General features: G+C 42.9%; 1 protein-coding gene across 1 annotated transcript in view; it reads right to left on the bottom strand.

The window, feature by feature from the left end:
* Positions 1-25,459, bottom strand: part of SHROOM3 (shroom family member 3) — a 260,069-nt gene extending 234,610 nt beyond the window's left edge. Inside the window, exon 1 of the mRNA XM_088457135.1 lies at positions 25,431-25,459. The gene's annotated coding sequence lies outside the window, so the exon portion shown is untranslated. The remainder of the gene's footprint in view (positions 1-25,430) is intronic.
* Positions 25,460-26,823: the final 1,364 nt, after the last annotated feature.

The raw sequence follows: 26,823 nt of genomic DNA, 5'->3' as shown, positions 1-26,823 counted from the left end.
AGACTGTCCAACATAACAATTTTCATTAAGGGAAGGAACATTTTGTAAAAATCGTTCATTACACTTCAAAAATCGTTCACTTTTTCAAGGTAAAATCTGACAGAAAATCGTTGGTTACAAAATCGTTACGTGTGTATGCACCTCTACATGTGATTCAGGTAGCACATGCTGTTAGAATATTAACACCATGCTAAGAATAAGTTACAAAACGTAGCCTCAATAAGGGATTCAAATTGTAACATTTTATGAAATATTTGTATCTCTTTTAAAACTGATGTGGCTAGCTAGAGAATTACTGGTGACAGTGGTTCCCAAACTTTTTTGACTCGCGGCGCCCTAGTGTATCAGAATTGTTTTCACGGCACCCCTAAGCCAAAAGTTTGTTATTGAGAAATTCAGAAAAAAATGTAGTGAAGTAGTAAAGTGAAGTCAATTGTGCTACTTGTCATCCTTAGGTTCAGTTATGTAGTGGGTGACAGGTTTGTCCACATATTTACATTACATTGACCATAAATAATTTGATTTGGTGCTGGACCACCAACTTGAGGCACCCCTGCAAGTGTCCCGAGGCACCCCAGGGTGCCGTGGCGCACAGTTTGGGAACCACTGACTTATGAGGTTAACACAATAATATGGAATTAACTGGATTCATATGAATTATTAGGATTTCTCCTCTTTCTCGTGCTTAAAGTGAATTGGTACTTCCTGAATAAGATGATGAAACATTATAAGATGACATATGTGGTATAAAATAATTGCTAATTATAAATAATTAGACACCGGCTAACAGTTTTTAAAACACATATTTATTTTCTTGTACACTCTATATTTTCATGTTGATTTCTCTTGCTTCTCAGGTGCATTGTATCAGATTAGAAATGATATATTTTTATTTAATAAGTTATTAAAAGTTAAGTTTTAGAACATATATGTTTCATTACCTGAGTGCACCAGTAAGAGACTTCTTTTTCCATTTCCCCACTCCCATTTATTAGATCTATGTTTATAGACTGTCTCTGGTAGCACCCCTTTTCTAGGATTAACTTATAAGAATTAAATATTAACGAAAATATACAAGTGATGATTTTTCCTTGGAAGGGAAGGGTAATGTGAAAACTACAAGAGATACAGTATATACTTATACACCTGTGCAGTGGATACACTTTGCAACCTACAGATGCCACTTGCATGATTGTTAATATTTGATAAAAATGTCCAGGTATATTTCTCTGCAGGACAGGTAAGCATATACACATTTTATTCACTGTACTATTGAATACAGCTGAGGTTAAATGATATACAGTATAAGCCCCTTCAAAGTTAAATTGTATATGCATTTTTAGCAGAATTGTAAGCATTCACTAAGCTCAATAAGTGGTCTATTTATCCAACTAATTACTTCCTTTATACAAGCAGAAATGGCTGTTTGTGCATGTTTAAAGCAGAATTAAGTTTCATGCTGATGTATCCAAATTGTGATGCAGAAAAGTAACAGCGCCCACAGGAGTCATCCCCACAGTTTTCTATGGGCACAGCTATTTAGCAAGCTCCAAAAAGTTTAGTGAACAGCATCTATGGGGTTGCCCAGTTGTAGAGGGCACTTGCGATACCTCTGCAATGATCATTGCAACTTTTACACTTCAGAACTGGGAAGTAAAGTGGTAGGGTACAACATTAAGTTTTTGTGTGCACGGTCTTTGTAGCTACATATGCTTAATTTACCTTCTGCATAACCTAATAAAAAACCTAATCAAAACGTTCATGATGATTAGCAGTGCATTCGTTCAGAGAAAGTAGTCAGACAATCTGTTATACCTATGGAACTCCAATGTCAGTTTATATTTCTAACAAAAAGTATATATCTATTGATATCTCTATTACAAATGCTACATTTTATATCACATGATTATTTAACTGAATAAAGGGGTTGAGCATGCTTTCACAGCAGCATTCCCTACTTTTCAAAAGGGTACACAGCCAGCCTGTCCCTCCCTGCCAAAAGGAACTTCTGCAACCTCGTCATTCCAGAAGATCTGGTCTCATCCTTATACCTATATTGGGAAGAAGGAGTAAAGCTAGACCTTTTGTCATCCAGTGCAAAGACTCAACTTTGCACAGTACAAGAGTCTGCTTGGTGCAACCACAGAAAGGTATATTTCCCCTTCAGTTTCAGAACCTGGAAGTGACGTGGAGTGAAGGTGTAAGTGCGGCTCCCTGTCCATACAGTCCACCAAAAAAATAAATTTGTCCCCTCGCCACGCATCTTGCTCAGTGGCTCGCCACAAGATTAAATTCCTCCTCTATGCCCACGTGGATGGTAGGGAATGACTTTGGTCAGTAGCTGGTGACGTCAGGGTCCAAAAACTGAAGGGGATCACTGCTGAGAGAGGAGTGGTCCACACAGACTGCCCCCTGCCCCCCTCCTATATTAAACCACCCCTGCTTCATTTGATCCCCTCCGACACTGACTGATCACCCTCCTCTGATGGCACCCTCACTCCGACCCTGAAGGGAAGTACTTGTACTTCTACAGGAAACCTCATTTTTGTGTGTGGTGCAACCAATGTAAAAAAAATATGTAAACACACATAGTGATCCAGATAATAAAAGCAGTCACAGGGAGATGCACTAAGCTTTGGAGAGTGGTAAAGTGGAAAGTGATAAAGTACCAACTAATCAGCTTCTGTCAGTTTTCAGGCAGTGTTGAAAAATTACAGTTAGGAGCTGGTTGGTTGGTAGTTTATCTCTATCCACTTTAACTCTCTCCAAGGCAATGTCCCTTTGCTCTCAAAATAAATTTAACACTAAACTGAAATTAAACAAATTATTATTTTAAGAAATAAATTGTACTGTCAGCTGGTGTGGAACTTAATAAAACCGTTGCGCACACCCTGATGTGTGCCGTTTTGGGGACATGAACGTGTGTCGACCCCATTCTCGTAACGCTGGTGACTTTCCCACTGCTCAGGGAATTGCAGGGCAGCCCCCAAGCTCTCCTGACACAGAGGGGTGTGGATGCGCGCGTCATCCATTACCACTGCTGCAGTGCTGCTCAGGGACACCATCCGAGGGGGTGACATCAAAACAGCAGAGCAGCTCTGCTATTTTGGTGTTACCCCCTCGAATTGTGTCACCAGGTGCGACCCGCACCCTTCTAGTGATGCTACTGTGTAGTGTAAAAGAGATGTGGCACATAGCTCATGCATTGAGGATAGATATTTAGGAGTCTATTCATTATCACTAATGAGCCAGTTACACAAGTAGAAATGGGCCCATTCACTATTAGGGGCTCAATGGTGCCGTCTAATATTTAGCAAGCTCTGAAAACTTTCAATTTGCTTGCGGAAACCTATGCCATCTTCAGACCCCCACTCCTTCCTATAGGATGGAGGGGTGAGTTGCAGATCCCTCTGCTCCACTCCCTGTCCGTCTGTATGCATGAACTCAGGTCACGCATGTGCACTGGGCAGAAATAATAAGCATCACTGCTACTTCCATAGCACTGTTAGGGATCACGGGGACAGTTGTTTTTCAGATAAACTATCCCTGCACCAGAGCAATGCTGAGTTGCTCCGGTAGTTAAGTATCCACCACTGCTAACACTGCTATAGATCAATATTAATCTCCAGATTGCTAGAACAAACTGTAACAGGGACCAAATTTATAAAGTCAGGGACTAGAACACTGGGTTATACAATTGTCAGGCATGACCTGAGCTGCATGGCGAAAGTGTAAGCATTTAAAGGATTGTGGTTAAGCTGGGTGGAGACGTGACTGCTTGAAGTCCATTATATCCTACACATTACAGGATTTTTAGGAATCTCACTGTCTGGTCCCTCTAGTCTAACGTAAACAGTGATAAAATACTTTGGTTAATGAATGAATGTAAAAAGCAGCAAAGTGCAATAATATAATTCATCAGGTATTTATTTAAGAAAAAAAGAGTCAGATGTGAAGTGACACAAATGTTTTTCAAATTTTATTTTATAAGACAAAAAATTGCAAGTTTTAATGACACCAATGTCCCTACTTTGTTTCAGGTTGTAAAAAGTAAATATCCCATATCTCTATGTAAACTGCTCCTTCACCCTACTCCTCATTTGTTTAACCTTTTAAATTAAATTGTCAATAGACTTACACTATACTGCAGCTATTTCTGCAGCCGCTAGACACCACAGACCTCATCCTAATAGGCATTTTCAGGTGCCGAAATGTTTAACTTAAAAAATGTGGCACTTCCATACATGGGGGTAAGTTTATCATTCTGCCCTTCTTTTGGGTGGGTTTAACGCCATTGCACATTGCTAGTAATTTTGCCCTCTAAATCACCACATTTATAATATGGCAGTTTGGAGAGTTAAAATTAAAATCACTAGTATTGGATGGCAATGTGCAGCAATTTGAAACCCGCCAAAACCCTCCAAACCAGTGGCGTGTTTTGATTCCAATGTAGATTCTATATCACCCTGTAAAATCCACCACTTCCAGTGAGCCAGTTGCAGTCTGTGACTGCACTGGCTACACTGTGAGTGGCAGTGACTTCCCATTGGAAGCACTACCTGTCAATCACACACAGAAAAGGCAGGGGCACCGAGAGTGGGGAGCGGTAACTAATTAGCCAGGCCCGGGCTTAATGGACGGGCCCAGCAGGGGCCTGGGTTCGCCATCATCCTTACCTATCAGAGATGCTGCTGCGTGCTGGGTCAAGGGATGCTGCTACTGCTAAGCTTAACAGTGCAGCAGTCTCCTCTGTCTGCACTTTATGTGTAGGTGAGTTGGGTAGGGAGCGATCGCACCCCCCCAGGTGGCACCAATATTTTGCAAGAATTTTTTTTTTAGGGAGTGTCACACCCCTTGTGCTTAGGCCATGCCCCCTTACAGTACTGTGGCCCTGCACCGCTCTATACAGCCCTGAGGACAGGCAGTCCCAGGGGGAGGTATTTTTCTCCCCATGGGACTGCCAGCCCAGGGCGCAATTAGCATAGAGCGTGCTTCCACTGGGAAGTCACTCTCCTACCTGCCCGTCAGCCTTAACAGGCTCCTAGGGGCTGCAGATAATGCAGTCCCTAGAGGCTGGGCTAAGCCCCCCTAACTCTAATACATACCTCGGTAATTTGTCAGTATTCTGACAGTCAGGATGCCGTGTCGATATTGTGGCCATCAGCATCCTGACTGTCGGGATGGTGACTACATCCCACTTTTACAATCTCCCTATAATGCTTTTCAAAAGTATGCACTTTTTCCAGGTATAGAAAACCACCTATCACCATGCTTTAGAATTAAATTCTTCCCAAGGCTGCTGAGAGACACTTCGCTATCTTTGCAATACTGACTCCGAGCAGTAAGAGCTAACTTACATGGCCACTATGAGGAGATGTGCCCATGTGTGACTCGGCAAACATTACTTCTGAAATCATGATTACTGTGCCTGGACTTTCAGCTTTCAGTTCCACTTATTCAAGAAAGTAAAGAAATTAAAGAAAAATATTTTTTAAACATATATTTAAAAAAAAAAAAATATATCAATTGAAAATATAACTCTATTTAATTATTCCTTTGTGTCTGAGGGCCTTTTCTCCCCTGTTCTGAGACATTTTGGCACTCTGGACTGATCAACATCAATATAACTCATTTTATTATACAGGACCACACAACTTATATCTTGTTTTTCCAAAGAAAAACAATTTTCTGGAAATGCAATCAGTCTGCTTACTCCTGGTAACATTGCACTGAAAATATACCCAAAATTGAACAAACAGTTTTCTTTTAATTGAAATGGTAAGAAAGTGAACTAAAACCAAATATGTTTATTTTGTCATATAAACACCATTTAGAAATATTTAGTGATTCTGGCTGCAGTATGAATCCACCTTTCCAAAACAGTAAAAAGCTGTGTAGGGTCCAGGGGGGTCAGTGAGCAGCAGTAGCCTCTCTCTGCCAGCTGTGTGTGGGGGGGAGGATTGCACTGATTACTCCCCCATCCTGGATCTGCCCCTGAGGGGTGCTCAGCGCCAACCAGTGCAGCACACGGTGCCACACATATTTTTTGAGGGGGTGTGACCACACCTCCACTATTTGCCCCTCAAATACCCGGGCCAGTCCCCGCTGTCTACGGCCCTGAGGACACTTACATGATAACAAAGATATGCTCAGTATTTACAAATGTGAACCTCCCCAGCTGGTCTGATCAGAAAAGAGGGTTGTCAGGACCTTGACCACCGTCTTTACATCTGAGTCCAAGCAGGATATCACAGGACAGGGATGTTTAGGAAATATCTATCACACCATTAGAACAGTAATGGTATTATTCAAGAAGACCATTGATTTTTTTCCTAAGAACCATCATTTCTTAATTTCTAGTTTCATCTCCAACGATATAATAACAAGTGCTTGTTTTTCCACTAGTGGCAATGTTACACTAAACTAATTTGTTCTCATTTCCCCAAAATAGATCTTCATAAGCCACATTCAATGTGGAGCTGTCATTGCCATGTTGGCACACTTGGCACATGCCTAAACTAGTAATGTTCAGGGGCAGTGGATATATTCTATTCAGGGGAAGTATTTTTCTAACTGTTATATCATCACCTATCTCTCTCAAGAAAATATGAAAGAGGAAGGTTGCTTGAGTATATGGTGTTTATTGCTACTTTAGGGAACAATGCTGAGGGTACTATAAACTCTTTATATATCCCTCATGCAGTATAATATGTAGTAATTACTCTATTTTTCTCTATATAAACGTTACAATATAAAAATTCTATCTTCACATAATCCAAAGCCCACTCATTTATTTTCCAGGCAACTGGAAAACCCCCTGCGTTTACCTCTACTCATACATCCCAACATATTGGGAACCTGAAACAGGACACAGGCGCATGTCATAACGTTGAAAAGTGCTAAGCTGCCCCACATACCATCCCTCGCAATCACATTGCCAATTAATCAGTGGCAGATGCATGTTTCACCCATTTACCACTGTTCTGCAGACTAGTGTGAATAGGTCATACCTCCCATACCTCCCAACTGCCGACAATGCAGATTGCAACAATGCAGTCCTGATCGTGACTGCAGAACAGAGCTCTCAAAGTGGGACTTTCCTGACATAATCATGACGGTTGGGTGGTATGCCCCTGCCTAAGAAGATGCCATGGTTTAATAAAGCAAAAAACACGATTGTGTAAATAATCCGCTGCATAGATGATGTGCTTAACCACCAAGCAAAAACTGCAGGAAATAATGATGCATGTAACATGGTCCAGACTGGCATTAGCTGCAATACAGCTCCTGAATATGCTGTGTTGTTCTTCAGGAAGCCATAAGACTATAATGCCACATTGGAATAAGACTGTCCTGTCGCATTGGGATAATAAGACCAGAGCCGGCCCTAGGAATAGGCATTATAAGCAAATGCCATGGGGCGACTCAGAATGCTAGGGGCATTCCAGGGCTGAGCTCTGCCTGTCCCCCCCCCTGCCGCCGCGACCTGCCGCTGGGGCCACCTGCTGCTGCCACCCCAGAGCTGGCGCAGCTACCCGCTCTCCCCCAGAGCGCTGCCGCAATCGGAGCTCTCCGAATGGACAGCGCAGCGGATGGCCTGGCCGGTCATGTGGCCGGGATCCGCATCCACCCAGCCCTTAGTCAGAATGAGCTTCTGCATAGAAGCTCATTCTGACAGTCTACAGGAGGCAGTGGCGGATCCAGGGGAGGGTGATTGGAGCGATCGCCCCCCCCCCCCCTAGCACAGACAGTCCGCATCATGCATTGAGCTGAGCAGTCTGTGTTCAGTCTGTGACAGGCTCCGATCACAGCACTGGCTGAACACAGACTGCTCAGCTCAGTGCATGATGTGGACTGTACGGTAGCCGGAGGCTGGAGTTCTCCCCTGAACTCCAGCTTCCGGCTCTCCCCACGGGCATTATGGGAGAGACGTCATGACACCTTCCCCATTGTGAAACATGGTGGTGGCAACATCATGCTGTGGGGATGTTTTTTAGCAGCAGGGACTGGGAAACTGATTCGAGTTAAGGGAAAGATGGATGGTGCTAAATACAGGAATATTCTTGAGCAAAATCTGTTTCAGTCTGTCTGTGATTTGAGACTAGGACGGAGGTTCACCTTCCAGCAGGACAATGACCTGAAGCATACTGCTAAAGCAACACCCAAGTGGTTTAAGGGGAAACATTTAAATGTGTTGGAGTGGCCTAGTCAAAGCCCAGATCGCAATCCAATTGAGAATCTGTGGTCAGACTTGAAGATTGCTGTTGACAAGTGGAAACCATCCAACATGAAGGAGCTGGAGCAGTTTTGCCTTGAGGAATGGGCAAAAATCCCAGGGGCAAAATGTGGCAAGTTCATAGAGACTTATCCAAAGCGACTTGCAGCTGTAATTGCCGCAAAAGGTGGCTCGACGAAGTACTGACTTTAGGGGGGTGCATAGTTATGCACGCTGAAGTTTTGTTATGTTGTCCTAAATGTTGTTTGATTCACAATATAAAAAAATACACAACTTCACAGTTGTAGGCATGTTCTGTGAATGAAATGATGCACACCTTCAAACAATCCATTTTAATTCCAGGTTGTGAGGCAACAAAACGTGAAAAATGCAAAGGGGGGTGAATACTTTTGCAAGGCACTGTATATACACACACATATATACATTCAGCCAGGCACTCTGGATAAATTTACTGGTAATCTTGAGGGTGTCCTCCTAGGATAATAAACAAATTCCTATACCAAACTTTTCAGCCCCTCAGGAAAAAAACAGGCGGCACTCCTCAGTAGTTGTAACAAAGTGATATATTGTCACAAATCACATTGGTTATGTTGATATTTCAAGACCCATTGGTTTTTTCATCATGACATGTCCTGATGAAAAGACAGATGGGTTTTAAAATGTCGACAGCACCTACTGAGGAGGGCCATCTGTTTTTTTCCAGAGGGACTGTTCACCTCAGTATGGGAAGTTGTTGGGGGACACCAGTCAAAATTTTGCCTAGGGCACCAAATGGGCTAGGGCCGGCTCTGAATAAGACTGTCCAGCCACATTGGGATAAGGCTATTTGCCTCATTGGGACAAGACTATGTGCCACATTGGGATAAGACTGTCCCGCCACATTGTGATAAGGCTACATGCCGTAATGGGATAAGATTATCCTGCCGCATTGGGACAAGATTACCTGGCACATTGGGATTAGCTACCTGCCACAATGGGATAAGATTATCTTTCCGCATTGGGATAAGCCTATCCTGGCGCATTGGTATAAGATTACCTGCCACGTTCTAATAAGTCTATCCCGATGCATTGGGACAAGATTATCCTGCCATATTGGGATAAGACTATCTGTCATGTTGGAATAAGACTATCCTGCTGCATTGCAATAAGACTACCTGCCACACTGAGATAAGACTACCTGCAGTATTGGGACAAGACTACCTGCCGTGTTGAAATAAGTCTATCCTGACGTATAGTGATAACACTACCTGCTGCACTGAGATAAGACTATCGATCTAAGTGAATCATCTGACCCTTTGGTCTGTTCATTACCATCAGTTTGTCACTTTACAGACTTAGGGAAAAGATGAAGGGGGGGGGGAATAAAGTTCTATCATAGGGCCTGATTTAGAGATGTGCAGAACGGGTCCTGCGATCTCGCTCGCAGACCCCCCAACCCACAGCATGATTGACATTTTTAAAACATTTTTCTTAATAAAACAATTTATTTTTGTTACAAAATAAGATACCAAGCAATGAAGAGAAAACATGCAGTCTCTTTTATTTAAAATCACAGATATTGCCAGCTTACAGGGAAGGGATCATTGTCCACCAGACCACATGTTTCGTGCTGAATAATCCACAAATCATGGGTCATGAGTAAAGTGCTCATTGACTGGCCCCCTGATGCAACCTATCCTGATGACAAACCAAAACCGGGTGCCGAGAAGACCACCAGGACAGTCACCAAGACAATTCCGTGTTTCCTACAAAGCCACATCCTGCTCCATTTCAACTAAGGTGCAAACAAATAAGCTATCATCACAGATGTGTACTCATACATTGTGTTTGTGACATATGGCATGAGACACACAACGCGACTGAGACACTCCGAGATGTGCAGCGTAACGTATTTCTCTTTAAATTCTGTGTCTTAGTTGCATCGCAGATGCAGCAAAAAGCTGATCACAGTATACTAGAGACAGTAGGCTGCAACTTATATTTTTTAAGTTAAAAGATTTAACCTCATGCTCCATAACATAATAGGCAGATAACTATTTAGCTTTCCACTTACATAACATGGTGATAACGGGCTCTATTTACCTCCATCCGCATTGGGAATGCAGATTGTAGTGTGATATTACCGACTGAATTGGCATTGCGAATTCAGACAATATCGCAGGGATTTACTAAAAATCCCTTGCAGGGACAGAGCTCGCGATAAAGCTCTGTCCCTGCGAATCCCCTCCGCAGCCTTATCACGGTATTTTCGCAAAAGATACCATGACAAGTGCCCGCATATGCGCTGACCAGCAGCCGCTGCTACCCCCCCGGCGCTAAGCCCCGCCCCCGCGATTGCCAGCCATGCGGTTCTCAGCCAAGCAGCGGACGCTTAATCAAGTGTGGCTTCTGATTGGCTGGTGACCTGGCAAATAATGGAAGCCACCCGGTCTCCATCATTTACCGGGGTAGATATACTAGATCGATCACCTGACAGAAGGTAAGTATGTGTGAGTGTGTTTTGTATGTAATAAAATTGGACTTTTAATGGCTTGTGTGTACTGTGTGTTTTTACTATTTTTTTTACAGTGGGGGTACGGGAGCCGGCACAACTTGTTGTTCCACAAGTGCCAAAGGGCTGGTTATGCTTTGGGGCAGGGGACCCCACGCCATTTTTCTTTTTTTAAATTAACCCTTTAATTTTTATAATTACAGCCAGAAACATACATTGATCACACAGATCTGTGTATGTTTTTGCAAGACATGCTGGGCAGGAGGGGGTCTATTTCAAACTTCTATTTTTTAACTGTGTTTGCTTTTAATACACCCATGATTATAATCACGATTCTTGGTAAATTCCAGTGTTGTATTCCGGCCTATGGAAAGTGCTGCCGTGTTCAGACAATGGTGTATTCATTTCTATTTGTATTTACGGGTGCATTTTAACTTCAGAATCGGCTGTGTTCACCTCTAAAAAGACAGAAAATACACCCGTTTTTCCTTAGTAAATCCCTGTGTTTGAAAAAATGGCAAATTACTCCATACTTGCCTACCCTCCCGATTTGGTCGGGAGCCTCCCGAAAATCAGGTGCCGCTCCTGACCTCCCGGGATGGCAGGCAAGTCTCCCGGCTGCCGTGGATCCCTCCTGTCCCACCACACTAACTTCTATAACCCCGGCAGCGAAGAAGGGCGGTGACGCGTTTCGCATCATTTTGGCACCGCCCCCTGCTTCACACTGCCTGTAATATCGGCAGTGTGTAGCGGGGGCGGGGCCAAAATGACACGCTCGCGTGGCTCCGCCCCGCCCGCAACAAACTTATCACCTGGCCGGCCTCGCCCCCGTTTGCTACCCACGCCCCCCAGTAATGCCGATCTGGCTGCTCCCTCCCGGAAGGGGCAGCCAGATAGTCGGCATGTATGAATTACTCCCATGATTGCAATCTCGGACAAACACGGAGCTTAGTAAATTTAAGGTTCAGCGTCATTCATCATTCTTGTAACGCAGGAAATATCACTGATATCTCCTGGTTACAATTCTACCCCAATAATTTCTACAGTCCTCATACTAAAGTATGGGGATGTGGAAATTATGTAATTCATCAAGTGCTGAAAAAGCATTTTTTTCGGAACTTGACAGTGATACTGGCGTACAGCATCTGATACAGCAGAGGGATCGGAAATTATCCCTCCCTGTTGTGTCCTCTTACCTTCAAGCAGCTGCCTCCCGGCTCCCCGAGCTCCCCTCCTGTGAGCCAGGACCAAGGGAGAGGGTACAGCAGTGGCGGCGGGGAACCAACACGGCAGGGCTGCATTATCTGAACGGGGGTCATAGCTGTAACTCTGCAGCTGCGTGGGACCAACATGGCGGGGCTGCATGATCTGAGCGGGAGTCATAGCTGCAGCCCTGCGGCGGCGGGGAGTCAGGTGACAGGCAGCAGGAATAGCTGGGGTGAGCGGGGAGCGAGAGGAGCGAGGAGGCGAGCGGGAGCTGTACTCCTCCGGCTTTTCTCCTGTCTCTTTGCAGCCTCTTTTCAAGCTTCAAGATAGGCTGCGAAGAGTGCAAATGGAGCAGCTTTTTGGAAGTGATGATTAAGTATAGGAGGCTTGATGAATGCCTTCAATACTTGGATTGAACTCACAGCGAGTTCAATTATTAACTATCACAAGGGAAATTTTTCTCTTGATGAATAGGGCCCATAGAGGCCAAAGTAATGCTCCTCATGATCTATGACAAAGTTTTAATAACTCTGTCAGGTAGTAAAACAAAATCTGATTTCGGACCAAGGAATTTTCATTGTGGTTTAATTACAGACTAGAATGATAGGTCTTTATAAGTCCCATATCTCTATCTGTATGTAAAAGTATCCACTTCTGATCTTGTTGATATAAGGAGAACACTAGAAATTCAGTCGTTAATATGCATGAAATCCTTTCTAACAGTATTAAGGATTTCTATCTAAATCCTTTAGTATTGCCTTGCTTCTGGTTTCACAGTGCAAAAACCTGTAAAACCAGTGTCTGAACTGACATTGGTATGATCCTTGATCAAGAAAGTGCATCCATTACTGAATTTTTTCCCAGTTCACCTGTTGCATGGAGTCATTCCATAAATACATAGTACATTCAATCTCCAACCTTTTCAGTTCAGAATCCTTGGCTTGGCAGCTTGTAAATTTATGTTTTCAGATATAAAAGTGAACACTCCATACTGTATATATTATGTTATTTACTCCTGTATTCTTCTGATAGAGTGATGTAAAAAATTATTTGGTTTAATACTGTAAGCTTCATGCATTTTAGTTGTGGGGCCTATTCATCAACACTAAAATAACGTTTTTAAGGCCATTTTCCTTAATTAACATTATTTTAGTATTCATGAAGATACTTAATGCAGGAGATATCACTGATATCTCCTGGTTAAGTCCCCCTGCATTCATTTCCACACTCCCCATACATTAGTATGGGGATATGGAAATTATGGTATTCATTAAATTCCAAAAATTATGTATTTTCGGAATTTGATTGAGTTACTATTCGCCACTGTGAGGTGGCGAATAGCAGGTAACACTTACCTGTGTCAGTGTGGACAGGTCCCACGGCGTCTCCCGACAGCGCTCTGGTCCGTCCTCTGGCTCCGGAGGCTGGTTTGACAAGTGTTCTCCCAACAGAACACAACAAAATTTAGAAAAAAAAACAACTTTTTTTTTGTTTCTAAACTACTGTGGTCAGCTGGGAGAACACGTGTCAGACCAACCACCGAAGTCGGAGATGCTGCAACGGGCAGGTAAGTGCGGGGACGAAGGGGAGGTGAGCGGGGGGAGGGGAGATTGGGGGGGACCACAAAATTACCGCAGCTGTAGGTAGTGCTGCGCACGCGCTGGTTTTACGAATGTAACAGCGCATGCGCAGCACTGATTACAGCTGCAGTAAGGTATGTATAGCTAGGGAAAAGTATCTATTTCCTGAATAGCTGTCATCGCAAAAATGACTGATTTTCGGAATAGATAGTTATGGAGAGGAGGAATGATGAATTCCTCCGGTAATTAGGTAGAACTCCATGCGAGTTGTAAACCTAATTACCTCCAGAGAAAGTTTAGGTATAATGAATAGGCCCCTGTGTCTTATAAATTCATATAACATAAACAACTGATTTATATTTTAATACTTTTATTTTATTGTTTTAATTGTTATGTATTTTTCAAATATATATTGTGAACCTTACCTGACCATCAATTTAGACAATTTTTGGTATATTTTAGGTAGTTATGATAATGGGGTTATGTTCATATAATTCCAATTGTAGTGTATGGCTTAGTATTATGATACATACAGTATATTGTTGTTTAATGAGAATATATGTAGTGTAACTTGTGAATACCCAATTCTAATAGATAGTAATAGAAATAGATTAATATAGAGCTGTCTGTATAAGCACTTTTTAATGTATACATTTATATAGTTATATGTGATATTAACTATCCTACTTTTTTAATCAGTATATTTTCGACATTGTGTTTTATGATAGTTCATTGGCACTTATAGATTTATAATTTTTTGCTAAATACATATTAATTAGCACTGTTCTATGTAAAATAGGATCTAGATAGAGCTTAATCGAAATACTGGAAATCAGGTATATTGAACTACAGTGTTAGTGGTTTTGTGAGTAAGTTATGCGGTGGCCATCTTTGCTCAGGCCACAATTTTATGACTATCATGCAGTATTTTAGGATTTATGCCTTAAATGTTCAGTTTCATGGATAATTTAGTGGAAGCCATTGGAGTTTAATATATATTTGTTGTTGGAGGTAATAGGATTGCAGTGAACTCCTTTTTGGAGCTTTTCCACAGGCCATTTTGTTGTGGACTAACTATAAATATTGATACCTATATTTATGAGGTCTTCTAATTAGAGATGTGCGGGTTCGGTTTTACGCGGTTCTTTTCGCCAAAATTATAGCAAGTTTGGACTAGTTTGGATTTATTTTATTGGCTATACAAAACACGTGATAGCCGATAGCCAATGAGATGCCGTTTTTGAGATCCGAACATATCCTAGTAAAACCGAACCCGCATATCTCTACTTCTAATTTAGTACTCATGATATCCGTTTTCCACTATTTTTGGATCAAACACCTGTATTGAATTTGAATGATCTTCAGGGTATAGATAGCTGATAAGTTGTAATATCCATTCATACCCCTAAGGAAGTCACACTGTCTATACTTGTGGAGTAGGAGGAACACATTGCACGATTGTTGGTTCAGACTAGTGAAATAAAAATCTTCATGTTTGGTGTCTTATCAGAAGTCTTGTTTTATTATACATTGTGCATTTTAAATTGGCATGAGTTTTTATTAAATATATTGTAATATGAGGTGTGCTATGATGTTTCCTTCTCATTTTTTCTTCTCAGCATTGAAGATACCTTCTGGAAGTATGATGTGTGGTCCCTAAAAGTTCTGATTCAAATAAGTATTATATTATTAATATTTGGCATGGGGCCAACTTTGATGTCACTTCATTATAGATATATATAGAATAATTTTCACACTGTGACTGGTGGTTATTGGAAAATATTGCACAAGGAGGAGCCTGTTTTTTTTTTCATCTTCAACTGGGTATACAAGTCGGGCTGCCCCTCTCATAGAGTGGAGAATTGATGCACTTCATTCAAGATTGGATTGAGACTTAATACTAGAAACATTGGGCCTGATTCAGACCCACTCGCAAGTGCTATGTGGTCGCGAGTGGGTCGATGTTAGGCCACTGCGCATGCGCATGCCAGAGCCGGCTCCGACGTGCGAATGCGCGAGACCCGGCTAGCGACGGGCGCTCCGTCGTTCCGGGTCTCGCACCAAAAGGGGGCGGCTGACGATTTTGATCGACAGCTCGCACCGTTTTGGAGGCGTGGCGTGGGGGTGGCTTCACAAACGGAGGCGTTTCCACAAACGGAGGCGAACGCCTGCCATTTGTGGGCGGCCCCACTGACATCACCAGTGATGTCAGTGGGAGAGCTTCCGGCTCTATTAGAGCCAGAAGCTCTCTGGGGCTTGTGGCCACGAGACCCTACCACAAGGGTCTTGTCGCAAGCCTGATGGTCGCGATGGTCGCTCGCAATAGCTGTGGGTGGTAACCCACAGCTATGCGAGCGGCCAGGAGGCCGCTCCAAAAAAAAAAGAAACGCCCTGATTCAGAGCGAGCGCTCTTTCAGAGCGTCCGGCTCTGAATCAGGGCCATTGTCCAGTTTCCAATTAGTGTGAGTTCTCCTATTTTTGCAAAGCTATGTATCCACAAATGATCTCATTTTAAACAGTGCCAAAAGTGCCAGCCTAGTGCTATGGCAGAAGCCAATTGTGTGAATTTTGGTGTCCGCTTTTAAGTACGTGCACACACGGTACGATTAACATGGACGATATAAATGATAATGATATCGATCATATCATTATAGTTGATTTTGTGTATTTTTCATCCACCAATTACCTGCGATGCGCAGTCACGTATGGGCCATATCGATATCGACCATCGCTCGTGCATGCAGGCCAACCTGGTTGATCGCGAGTCATTAGAATCAGTGGGTACATGGTGTGCTGGATGATCAATATCAATCGTCCAGCACACCTGGGAGATCGAACAACAATATTGTTAACGTTGTTGATCGTCCCGCCTGTACGCACCATTAGTGTTAACTTTAATACATAAATGAATAAGTATCATAACAGCCTGTTATATATGTACAGGCCTAAGGACCTGATTCAGAGCTACTCGCTAGATGCGATCGCTCGCATGATGTGTACGCAAATTGCATAGGCAGTGCTGTTGCACAGCAATGCAATAGCACGCCCAGTACTTCTTAGAGAGCAATCACATAGTGTATGCAGACACCCACCAGCCTGTCTTAAGAAGCCCACTTGTGCATGTCATGTCCAGGAAGTGGACCATCGGTACATCCGGTAACATCGTATGTGATCGTAGCGCTTGCGGTTGACCATACTCTGCCACAAGCACTGCGAGCACTGTAAAAACAAGCCAGGTGATTTGTACTATGATGCTGTCTTTTAATTATGCACACCTCTAAAACATTGTTGAGATGCTCAGGCACTCCTGCGTTTGCACCTCTCCCCCGTTTTTAATGGCAAGCCCCTGTTACCACCTACAAACGGCTTCCCCTGTCACTCACTCTGCTGGGCTGTCTATGCGCAGCGAGCGAATGCATTATGAACTTTCGCTAAGGTATGCACATGCGCACTGCGATGCATATGCACAATGCATACACACTGCATACCATCGGCAGCAGTGAGAGTATTCATCTTAGCGAGTGGGTCTGAATGAGCTCCTTAGTTCCTACTGATCTACACGGATATGTATGGATGCTTCTGAACAAACAGATATAGGGCCTGATTCAGAGCCACTCGTAAGCGGCAGCTCGTTTGCTCCGAGCGAAGTTTGCCCAACTGCGCATGCGTACGGATCGTTATACGCATGCGCGAACCAGTCAGTGCGGCCGAAATCCATGTGCTCGCTAAATAGCGAATGCCTGCTAATTTGAGTGACAGGATGAGGCGTATGTGGGTGGTAACAGGGGAAGGTGCTTGAAAACGGGGAGTGGAGATCCGATCGCAGGCGTGCTTAAAGGTCAAAACGGGCGTTTTATGGGTGTGCATAATTAAAACAGCAGCGTCATTGACCACGTCACTGGGTTATTTTATAGCCAGAACTGCTCGCAAAATTGTGGTAGCAAAAACCAACCACAAGAATAGCAAGCAGTTCATACGCTGGTCGATGTACTCGATTAATCTAATAAATAGCGGACATGACGTAGGATGCGAGCGGCCAGGGGGCGTAGTTTCCCAACAAACGACCGCAAGTTTTGTTCGCTCGTTCAGACCTAGAGGTGTGAACAGACCGCAAACAGCGAATGGTTCATTTGAATAGCCACCCCTATTTTCTGGACGAGCGAGCGCTAATTGCGTCCGGCTCTGAATCAGGCCCATAATGCAGTATTTAGGGGAATACTGGATAGAGGGCCTGATTCCTCATGGATCACAATTGCAACCGCATACGCAGATCGGTTGATGGTGCGTACTGCGCATGCATTGCAGTGCACAAGCGTGAGATAGCATTGCGATTGCTCTGTGTTCTTGCAAGCAGAAAGAAAGCCATAGCAGAGTGAGTGAGGGGAGGTCAGTGATTGGGGATGATGACGTGGGAATGGTTGGAGAAACACAGGCGTGCCAGTCCGTTTGAATGCCGTTACTTGGATGTGCATAAATTAGACACTGCGACGGCATATGCAACTTGAGTACTCACTGCGTGCGACAAGACTTGCAATTTCTGAGACAGGTCAGGGCTGCTGTAATTGTGGTGAGAGGCCGATGTTACTCGATGGTACCGATGTATACGCAGGTTTGCGAGGTCTTACGGATGTGAGATAGTGGTAGTGGGCGTCTCTATGCTAGCTTTGCGATTACAAATAGTAGCATATTTTCACTGCAGATTTGCGTACGTAATCGAAGCTGCGATTGCAATAGCGATCTGTAGTGAATCAGGCCCAGAGTGTCAGAAGCACAACAAGTATAGTCTCTTGATGATACTGTACTCAGAACTGTAAGAAGCAGAGACAGAAGGTAGATGCAACCACAGAGGAGTGCCTGTAGCATGGGTGTCAGTCTTTAGGAGATAATGCTACTGGAGTGCTGCACAGTACTGAGAGTAGGATAGTGATAAATGCACCAGCATGTAGTAGGACACCTGCTGGAATGGGTGCGGAGCAGCCTATATGGTAGATGCTTGGGATAAATGTGGACTGAATGGATGCACAATGCACTTATACACAGGTAGCTGGAGATTGAGGACCTCATTCAGAGTCGGTCGAAGCGGCCACACGGTCGCACGCGAAAAGGGTCCGTATATGCAAATGATTCCCTCGCAAGTTGCGTCCCTAAGTTCGGATCGGTAGCTGGCCGACCAAGGGGAGGAAGCGGTCGGAATATAAAACAATACGTCCCCTTCTCGTACGCATTGCACGTCATCTCCGGCCATATAAGGATTAATCGAGACCATCGGCAACCATCGAAACTGGTCATAGAGCTTAAGGTTGACCATACCCATTCTTAAGCTCTACGATCATGTAAGTGTAAAAACCTCCCATATCACATGTGCCATGACGCTACTTTGTTAATTATGCACTCCCATAAACCGTATTCACTCCCACAAAATGCCGTCCGCATAATTATTCACGCCTGCATTCGGATCTCCACTCCCCAGTTTTCAAGCACCTTCCCCTGTTACCACCCACAAATGCCTCAATCTGTTATTCAAATTACCGACCTGGCTGTGTTCAAGGAGAGAGAAATTTCTGATCGTAGCGGCAAGTTTGCGCACGCACATTGCGAACTTTACGCATGCGCAGTATAGCGAACATCGGTGGCGTAAGACCATGCGGCCGCTTCGACCGACTCTGAATGAGGTCCTGAGACTGAGTCAGATACAGATGCACACATACTGTACAGAACACTAAAGGCAAGATCAGATGCACTTTGTAATCTGGAACAGAGCTGGAAGGCACTGCAGCTAGGACATTGTTGTTTTGGCAATGAGATGGACACAGAAGATGGTTTAAATAGGGTGCTCCCAGCGCATATTGGTCAAGCAAGTCATGTGAGTGCAGCTTCTGGAATCAGTTTGGCAGATGTAGTCATGTGGGAAAATCCAAGATGGCAGAGCCCATGCTCTGCCACCGCAGTTGCTGACAGGAGGGTAAATGCCAGGAACATGCAGCAATGCCAGAGCAGGTCTCATGAATGCCAGAGGCGACCAAGTAGGGCAGAGGTGGCAGTGATGTGACCGCCAGACCCAGTAACTGGCCGATATGTGATAGGACCACCCTCTTATGAGTGACTACCGTACACTTAGGATGAGGTTCAGCTGAAATGTTTTGATGGAATCTTTGAACCAATCCTAGAGTGTAAACATCAGCGGCATTGATCCAAGCCCTCTCTTTTGGACCATAGCCCTCCCAATCAACCAGATACTGGAGATGACCATGTCTAAAAGAAGAGTCCAAGACGTCCTTGACCACGTATTCATCTCCGTGTTGGGTCTGAACCTTTGGAGAGCCTTGATTTGAAGAATAAAATTGGTTCAGGAGCAGGGGTTTCAGAAGTGAAATGTGAATTGGGTACCCAGAGATATGGAGGCAACTGTAACTTATAGGAAACTAGATTCATGACTATGAATTGGGTACCCAGAGATATGGAGGCAACTGTAACTTATAGGAAACTAGATTCATGACTTAAATTATACTGAATGGCCCAATGAAGTGGGGAGCAAACTTCATGGATGCACCCAATACTGGCGGTGACGAAAGACTTCGAAGACCCATATGGTGGTAAATATATTAGGGGCAGGTAGGTCAGTCACAAAATCCATTGAGATATGAGTCCAGGGGGTACGTGGAACTGGCAGAGGGTACGTGAAACTGGCAAAGGCAGAAGCTGACCTGCTGAAGCATGTCTGGAACTTTTGTGCTAATCACATTTAGAGCAGTCTGCAACAAATTATTTCACATCTTTAGCCAACAGTAATTCTGAAGAATGAATATTTGTGTCTCCTGAACTCCTACGTGTGGAGCAAATCTAGAACAATGAGCCCACTGAAGCAACTTTTTGCAAGTACTCTCAGATACTAATATTTTGCCCTGAGGAGGGGTGATGACTGGGAAGTAACAGTAAAATATAAAGGATTAATGTTGGGACGTTGCTCGAGAGCTGCCGAACTTTCATCCTCCATCATAGATCGTGATAAAGCATCAGCTTTTTGATTCTTCAATCCCAAACGGTATGTCACTTAGATGTCAATTTGAGTGAATAATAGTGACGATCAGGCTTGATGTGGATTCATGCATTGTGCTGATGTGAGATATAGTAATTTTTTATACTCTTTGTAAATGGTAACTGGATATGTGCTCCACTCTTCAAGTGCCAGTTTCATAGCGAGCAATTCTTTGTCTCTGATAGCATAATTATTTTCTGCAGACAGGAAAAGAACCCGCAGGGATGCAACCACCTGTCTGGTGCTCTTTCAGAGGGCACTGCCCAACACCAACTGAGGAGGCACCTACCTCAAGCACGAATGGACTGGCAATGTCTGGCTGATGAGAATAGGAGCTAAAATGAAAGCCTGTATCAATTGCTGGAAGGCTGTTTGAGCTTCGGACCATTTCGCTTGATTGGCACCTTTCCTGGTAAGGGCATGATTGATACAACCACATGGAGTACTCGTGGATAAATTTCTGATAATTGGAGAAGCCTAAGAATCATTGGACCACCTTTAAGGTGGAGGGCTGAGGCCAATTGAGAATTGGTTTAGCTTTATACAAATCCATTCGCAGACCTGAATCAGAGATGAGGTATCCAAGGAAAGAATTGGGGTCCACATCAAAGACATACTTTTTCAATTTGTAATACAGTTTGTTGTTTTTGAGTTGTTGAAGAACCTCTTGCACATGATGCGATGAGTCTGGATATAAGCAGAAAAGATTAGGATGTCATCTAAATAGACTACAACATTGATGTAGAGCAGGTCTGAGCCCCTCTAAGCTATAACTTGGTGATTATAGCTCCTTTTACCCTGTTGAACAATTCAGATATCGGGGTCAGAGGGTATCTATTTTTGAGACCCCAATAGTCGATACAGGGGCGCAATCCTCCATCTTATTTTTTTCACAGAAAATAATCCTGCTCCAGCAGGTGAAGAAGATGGGCAGATGAAGCCTCTCTCCAGGTTCTCCTTAATATATTCTTACATTGATTGTCTCAGGTGCAGAGAGAAGATAAACTGTTCCTCAATGCCAAGTTTTCCCTGAAAAAATATATCGACATTCCCAGTCCCTATGAGGTGGTAAGTCGCTGCGGCCTCTTTATTTAACATATCCTGGAGCTCTCAATAAGGAGGGGGAATAGCTGAGGCATCAGAAGCCGTGGTGGAGCAAAGCAGAAGGATGTGTTGAAGGCATTTTTTTGAATAGGTTGATCCACAAGCCAGGACCTGACGGATTAACCAGTCAACATGTGGCCATGGAAACCCAAGGACAATGGAATGGAGGCTCTGGAAATAATTACAAAGGGCAAAATTTACTAAGCAGTGGGTTCTAAACCCCGGTGGTTTGATGGCGGGTTCTATTCTGTTCTAAACCCCGAGGGTTTGGTAGCTGTTTTGAAGCAGTTTCTAAATGACAGCCCTGTTCTATTCTATACTAAAATGTGTTTGACGGCAGTTTTGCAGCCGTTTTGAAGAGGTTTTGGCCTTAGTAAATCTGCAGATAGCAAAACCGCCGCCAAACCGCAGTCAAAACATATTTTAGAATAGAATAGAACAGGACTATCATTTAGAAACCGGTGCAAAACCTCCACCAAAACCCAGGGGTTTAGAACAGAATAGAACCCGCTGTCAAACCGCCGGGGTTTAGAACCCGCCGCTTAGTAAATTTTGCCCAATGTCTCAGAATGGAGTACGGCCACTATGAATGTCACAGGAAGAGTCTGTTGTGTGATAGCACCCCCAGGAATATGACTGCCATTAATTGATGTGAGGTAGATGAGACTGGAAGTAGTGGTTAATGGAATGGCCAATTTTTTAGACAGCTCGGCTGTCATAAAATTTCCTATGGCTCCTGAGACTAAAACTGGAAGCTAAACAGAGTCTTAAAGATGCTTCAAGGAAGCATTAATGACAGTCTTTTTGTGGAGAGTGAGAAAACACTTCTACACTGACTTCTCCATTGTCAGTTAGGAGCGGGCATTTTCCCAACATTTTGGGACAGAACCACAGCATGTGCACTGAGGTTACCATCGTATATGGGTGGTGTGGGATGGTAGCGTCTGAATGATAAGGGTGATGCACTAGACCTAACAGGTTCAGATGTCACAAGTGAGGATTGTCTGATTTGGACTGTCCAAATCAATTGTCTTGATTTGGACAGTGTCCATCCTTGGGGTCTGTTTCCCTGCCACATCATTTGAGCCAGAACAAATTGACACATCCCTGGAGTTTTGTAGATTCAGATCAGGACCCTTAGATGTTGGAAAGCAGCAAAAGATATACCCCAATGTGTGCTAAACATCTCATATAAAAAAGTAGGTTATGTGGAAAAAACTCATTCAGAGCCGCTCGCTATTTGCGGTCGTTCGTTTTCTGAAAAGGGGTGGCTATTCAAATGAACCGTTCGCACTTTGCGGTCTGTTCACGCCTCTAAGTCTGAACGAGCGAGCAAAACATGCGAACGTAAATTTGAAGAATACGCCCCCTGGCCGCTCGCACCATACGTCATGTCCGCTATTTATTAGATTAATCGAGTACATCGACCAGCGTATGAACTTCTCGCTATTCTTGTGGTTGGTTTTTTCAACCACTATTTTGCGAGCAGTTCTGAGTTAAAAAAACAAAGTGACGTGGTCAATGACGCTGCTGGATTAATTATGCACTCCCTTAAAACGCCCGTTTTGACCTTTAAGCACGTCTGCGATCGGATTTCCACTCCCCGTTTTCAAGCACCTTCCCCTGTTACCACCCACATACGCCTCATTCTGGCACTCAAATTAGCAGGCATTCGCTATTAGCGAGCACATGCATTTCGGCCGCACTGACTGGTTCGCGCATGCGTATAACGATCCGTGCGCAGTTGGGCAAACATCGCTCGGAGCGAACAAGCTGCCGCTTACGAGTGGCTCTGAATCAGGCCCTTAGTTTCAAGTGAATTAATCACTGAAAATGAATTAATAGTTTTGAAAAACAATGTGTTAAAACAATTTTTTAACATATCCTTTGAAATCAGTGAGACATATTTTAGAGCATAATGAAAAATGCAATGATGAGCTATAATTCATATTGACCAATCAGACATTAGTTTCAGTTGCTTGACTACATTGAACTACGAAACTGACATCTGAGTAGTTACTAAGATTTGCTCTTTTCAGCATATTATTTATCATTAATGGATATTTTGAACACTGGATTGCTGCAGTTTGGAAGGACATAACCCACATGGTTAGAATGTAATCATAGATAAGTTTTCCCAAACTGTGGAATTCCATGATATAATATGCATCAGCTCTTCTGGACAGGAAGAAGCAAATAATCATTTACATATTATACAAATAATTTATTAGTCTGCTCTGAATAAAACAGGGGCACCCATTTGTGGGCAATCTCCCACAAATCTATTGTTAGAACATGATCTTACCTCATTAAACCGATCAAAATGGCAGTATTTGTATAGAATATTATATCAAAGGGGCTTATGCATTTGTGTCTGGTTTACAACAGGAATACATCACAGTCACTTACATGGCACATAGACCATGTTGTAAACCAATTATTTTAGTTCAAGTAACACATTTGTAAGCCATCATGTAAACTACAAAAATCTGTCTAATTCAGCAGAACTAACTCCCTGTCCTTTATATGCAAGAAAACAAGATGTGCTTAAACATGCTCACTAAAGCATAGGCAATGCCTGAGCAAGAAAGCACCAATGTTTGCCAATCCCAAGCAGGTCACTAGTGCCCGCATCTGTCATCATCATCATCCACTATTTGCATCAGTCCCTGATCAACAACAAATAATGCAGCTTTTCCAGGAGTATATGTTTATTTTTTCCTGGTCTATATATGATGCTGCTATTGAATGAATAGACTCAGGGGTGGTTTAAGAGGGGAGGGGCTTATGTGCAGCCTCTGTGCAGTCCCCTCCTCTCCGGAGTCTGGCAGCAGAGTAGACCCTGGCTTAGTGCCTATCATGTATGCACTATTAGTTTAGATGTGGCCTAATCCATGCAATTATACAAGGTTTTATCATTGTTCCTATTGGTTCACTCGTAGTATAAAGTGATTTATTACATGAAAACAAGCTGCACACAACTTCATAAACAAAGATCAAACTCATCAAAAAAAGTAACAGGGGGGTGTGTCCAAATCCAGTGCAATTGCAAGACTAATAGTGATTAGTGAAACAGACACTCCTTGGATAAGGAAAAGTCAGTGACACACAGCTATTCCACAACAACCAGCTAAATATAAAATATGTACTGGGAGCAACAGCAAGTGAATCAATGGCTGATAAAACAAACGTGCTTTTGATAGTTGTGTTTAACTAGTAGGAGCCCTTGTTAAATATTCCATATCACAGGACAACACCTCACAACACATTCATCACAGAGCAATGACACATTAAACAAAGATGTCTGTCAAATGATACCAAGACTGCCGTTCCTGCTGAATGCATATTCCATACAACCCAACTGTTGATATATTTTACCTTAAACAAATATAATATAATAATAATGTGAAACAATTATACCATAAAATAAAAGGAAGCGTAACAAGTTACTAAGGGGCATATGCATCAAAGCTTGATGTGAGATAAAATTGTGAAATGTATATCACCAACCAATCAGCTCCAAACTATCATTTCTTAAACACAGCCTGCAAAATGTAAGTTAGTGAGTTATACATATGCCCCTAAGACAGTTTAAGTCTGTGTCAGGTTTATAATGTGGTTATTTTGTATTTAAGAAGTGTCTAAACTCAATGAATTACCCCATTCTGATGAACCACAGGTAGAGCATTGAGTTTCTGCTTTATAAAGAAGATACTTTAACCAGCATCAGCACTTCCTTCATCCAGTCTACAGGTGTCATATTGGAGGAGCTTTTACCTCAGGTGGAGACTCTTCTCTCCTGGGCTTCCATCCTGAATGTAGTGAGCTTCCAGTGCTATGGTGGACGGGCACTCCACGCAAGTATGAGAAACAAAACACGGGCCCAGAAAACAAACAGCTTCCAGCGACGAGACAAAACAAAACACACACGCGAAGTGCAGGTGTCTGACAGCAGAACAACTTCAGCTAGTCTGAATCAGTAGCCGCAGATCAGCAGAGTACAAAAGGCAGTTCAAATTACTGCTCAGCCACCAGCCAATCCTCAGTGAGCCTGTCCCTGCTGTGCAGAAACCATGACGTCAGGGAAATAACTCTTACAGAAATGACAAGGAATTCAGTTTCAGTAATGATTTTCTTTTCCAGTAATGATTTTTCTATTTCATTTGGAGAAAATCATAGAAAGCTTTAGACAGATATGACGTATGTGGGAACCAGGCTATGTGGCAAAGCTTCACTTCAAGCCAGAACTACAGTATCTGCAAAAACATAGTGGTATAAACATTTGTGTTATCAATGTATCCGTTGGATGACAACAAAATAAACCAGTCATGTTATAACTACAGATTCTTGGAATACCTGTGATTATCACAAAAACATTTTCGTTTAAACGCAAATTTATAATTAAATTTGATCTATTTCTAGTCCAATGTTTTGGCTTGTTATTTTGCAGCTAGAACAGTTTCTTGTTATGTGTTTACACCTGGTTGTTGCGACTGTAATGATGCAGTTATAAAATTATTGATGGTAGATATAAATTACATTTTGTAAATGATGCCTGTATATTATAAGCAAGAATGAGGAGTAGAGAGGAATTGTAATATGAGGTATCACCTGCCATTATATTTATTCTGTATTTGGTAACACTCCCTTAATTATTAAGAAAACAAATATTTTCTGCTAAGCACAAATATAAATAAATGATATCATACCCTGTGCTGCTGATGTGGCTAAAGAAATGGAAGATTTGTCTATAGAAAAAAAATCTTATTTTATGAAGAAAACTTTCCGTCAGAAGTAACAGCATCAAATGGAATAACCATAAGCAAATAAAGAAGTTTATCAAAGCGCATAGTAAAATAGCACCTGGATGAGCTTTGCCTATCGCTGGGGCGGCCATATAAGTTCCCAAGGCTTTTTGCGAATGTCACTATATTTAAGCACAATTTGCATTTTTTCTTAATTATTAAAAGTTTCACTTGCTTTATTGGAAGAACCTGAACTAATATGCTGATTAGGCTGCAGCCTAGGGCGCCGGGGCTTGTGGGGCGCCTCCAGGGGCGGATCGGTCTTTGAGGTAAAGAAACATTTTGAGTGCTCTATACTCAGGAGTCCTAGCCAGGTATACTGTATGTTTGCATCAAACTCTGGGTAGAATTATGTAAAGTGTTGT

Source organism: Taudactylus pleione, unplaced genomic scaffold (assembly GCF_031769625.1).
Source record: "Taudactylus pleione unplaced genomic scaffold, aTauple2 ptg000739l, whole genome shotgun sequence".
Classification (NCBI taxonomy): Eukaryota; Metazoa; Chordata; class Amphibia; order Anura; family Myobatrachidae; genus Taudactylus; species Taudactylus pleione.
Note: the sequence above shows the minus strand (reverse complement) of the source record. Positions and strands in the feature narration are given on the sequence as shown.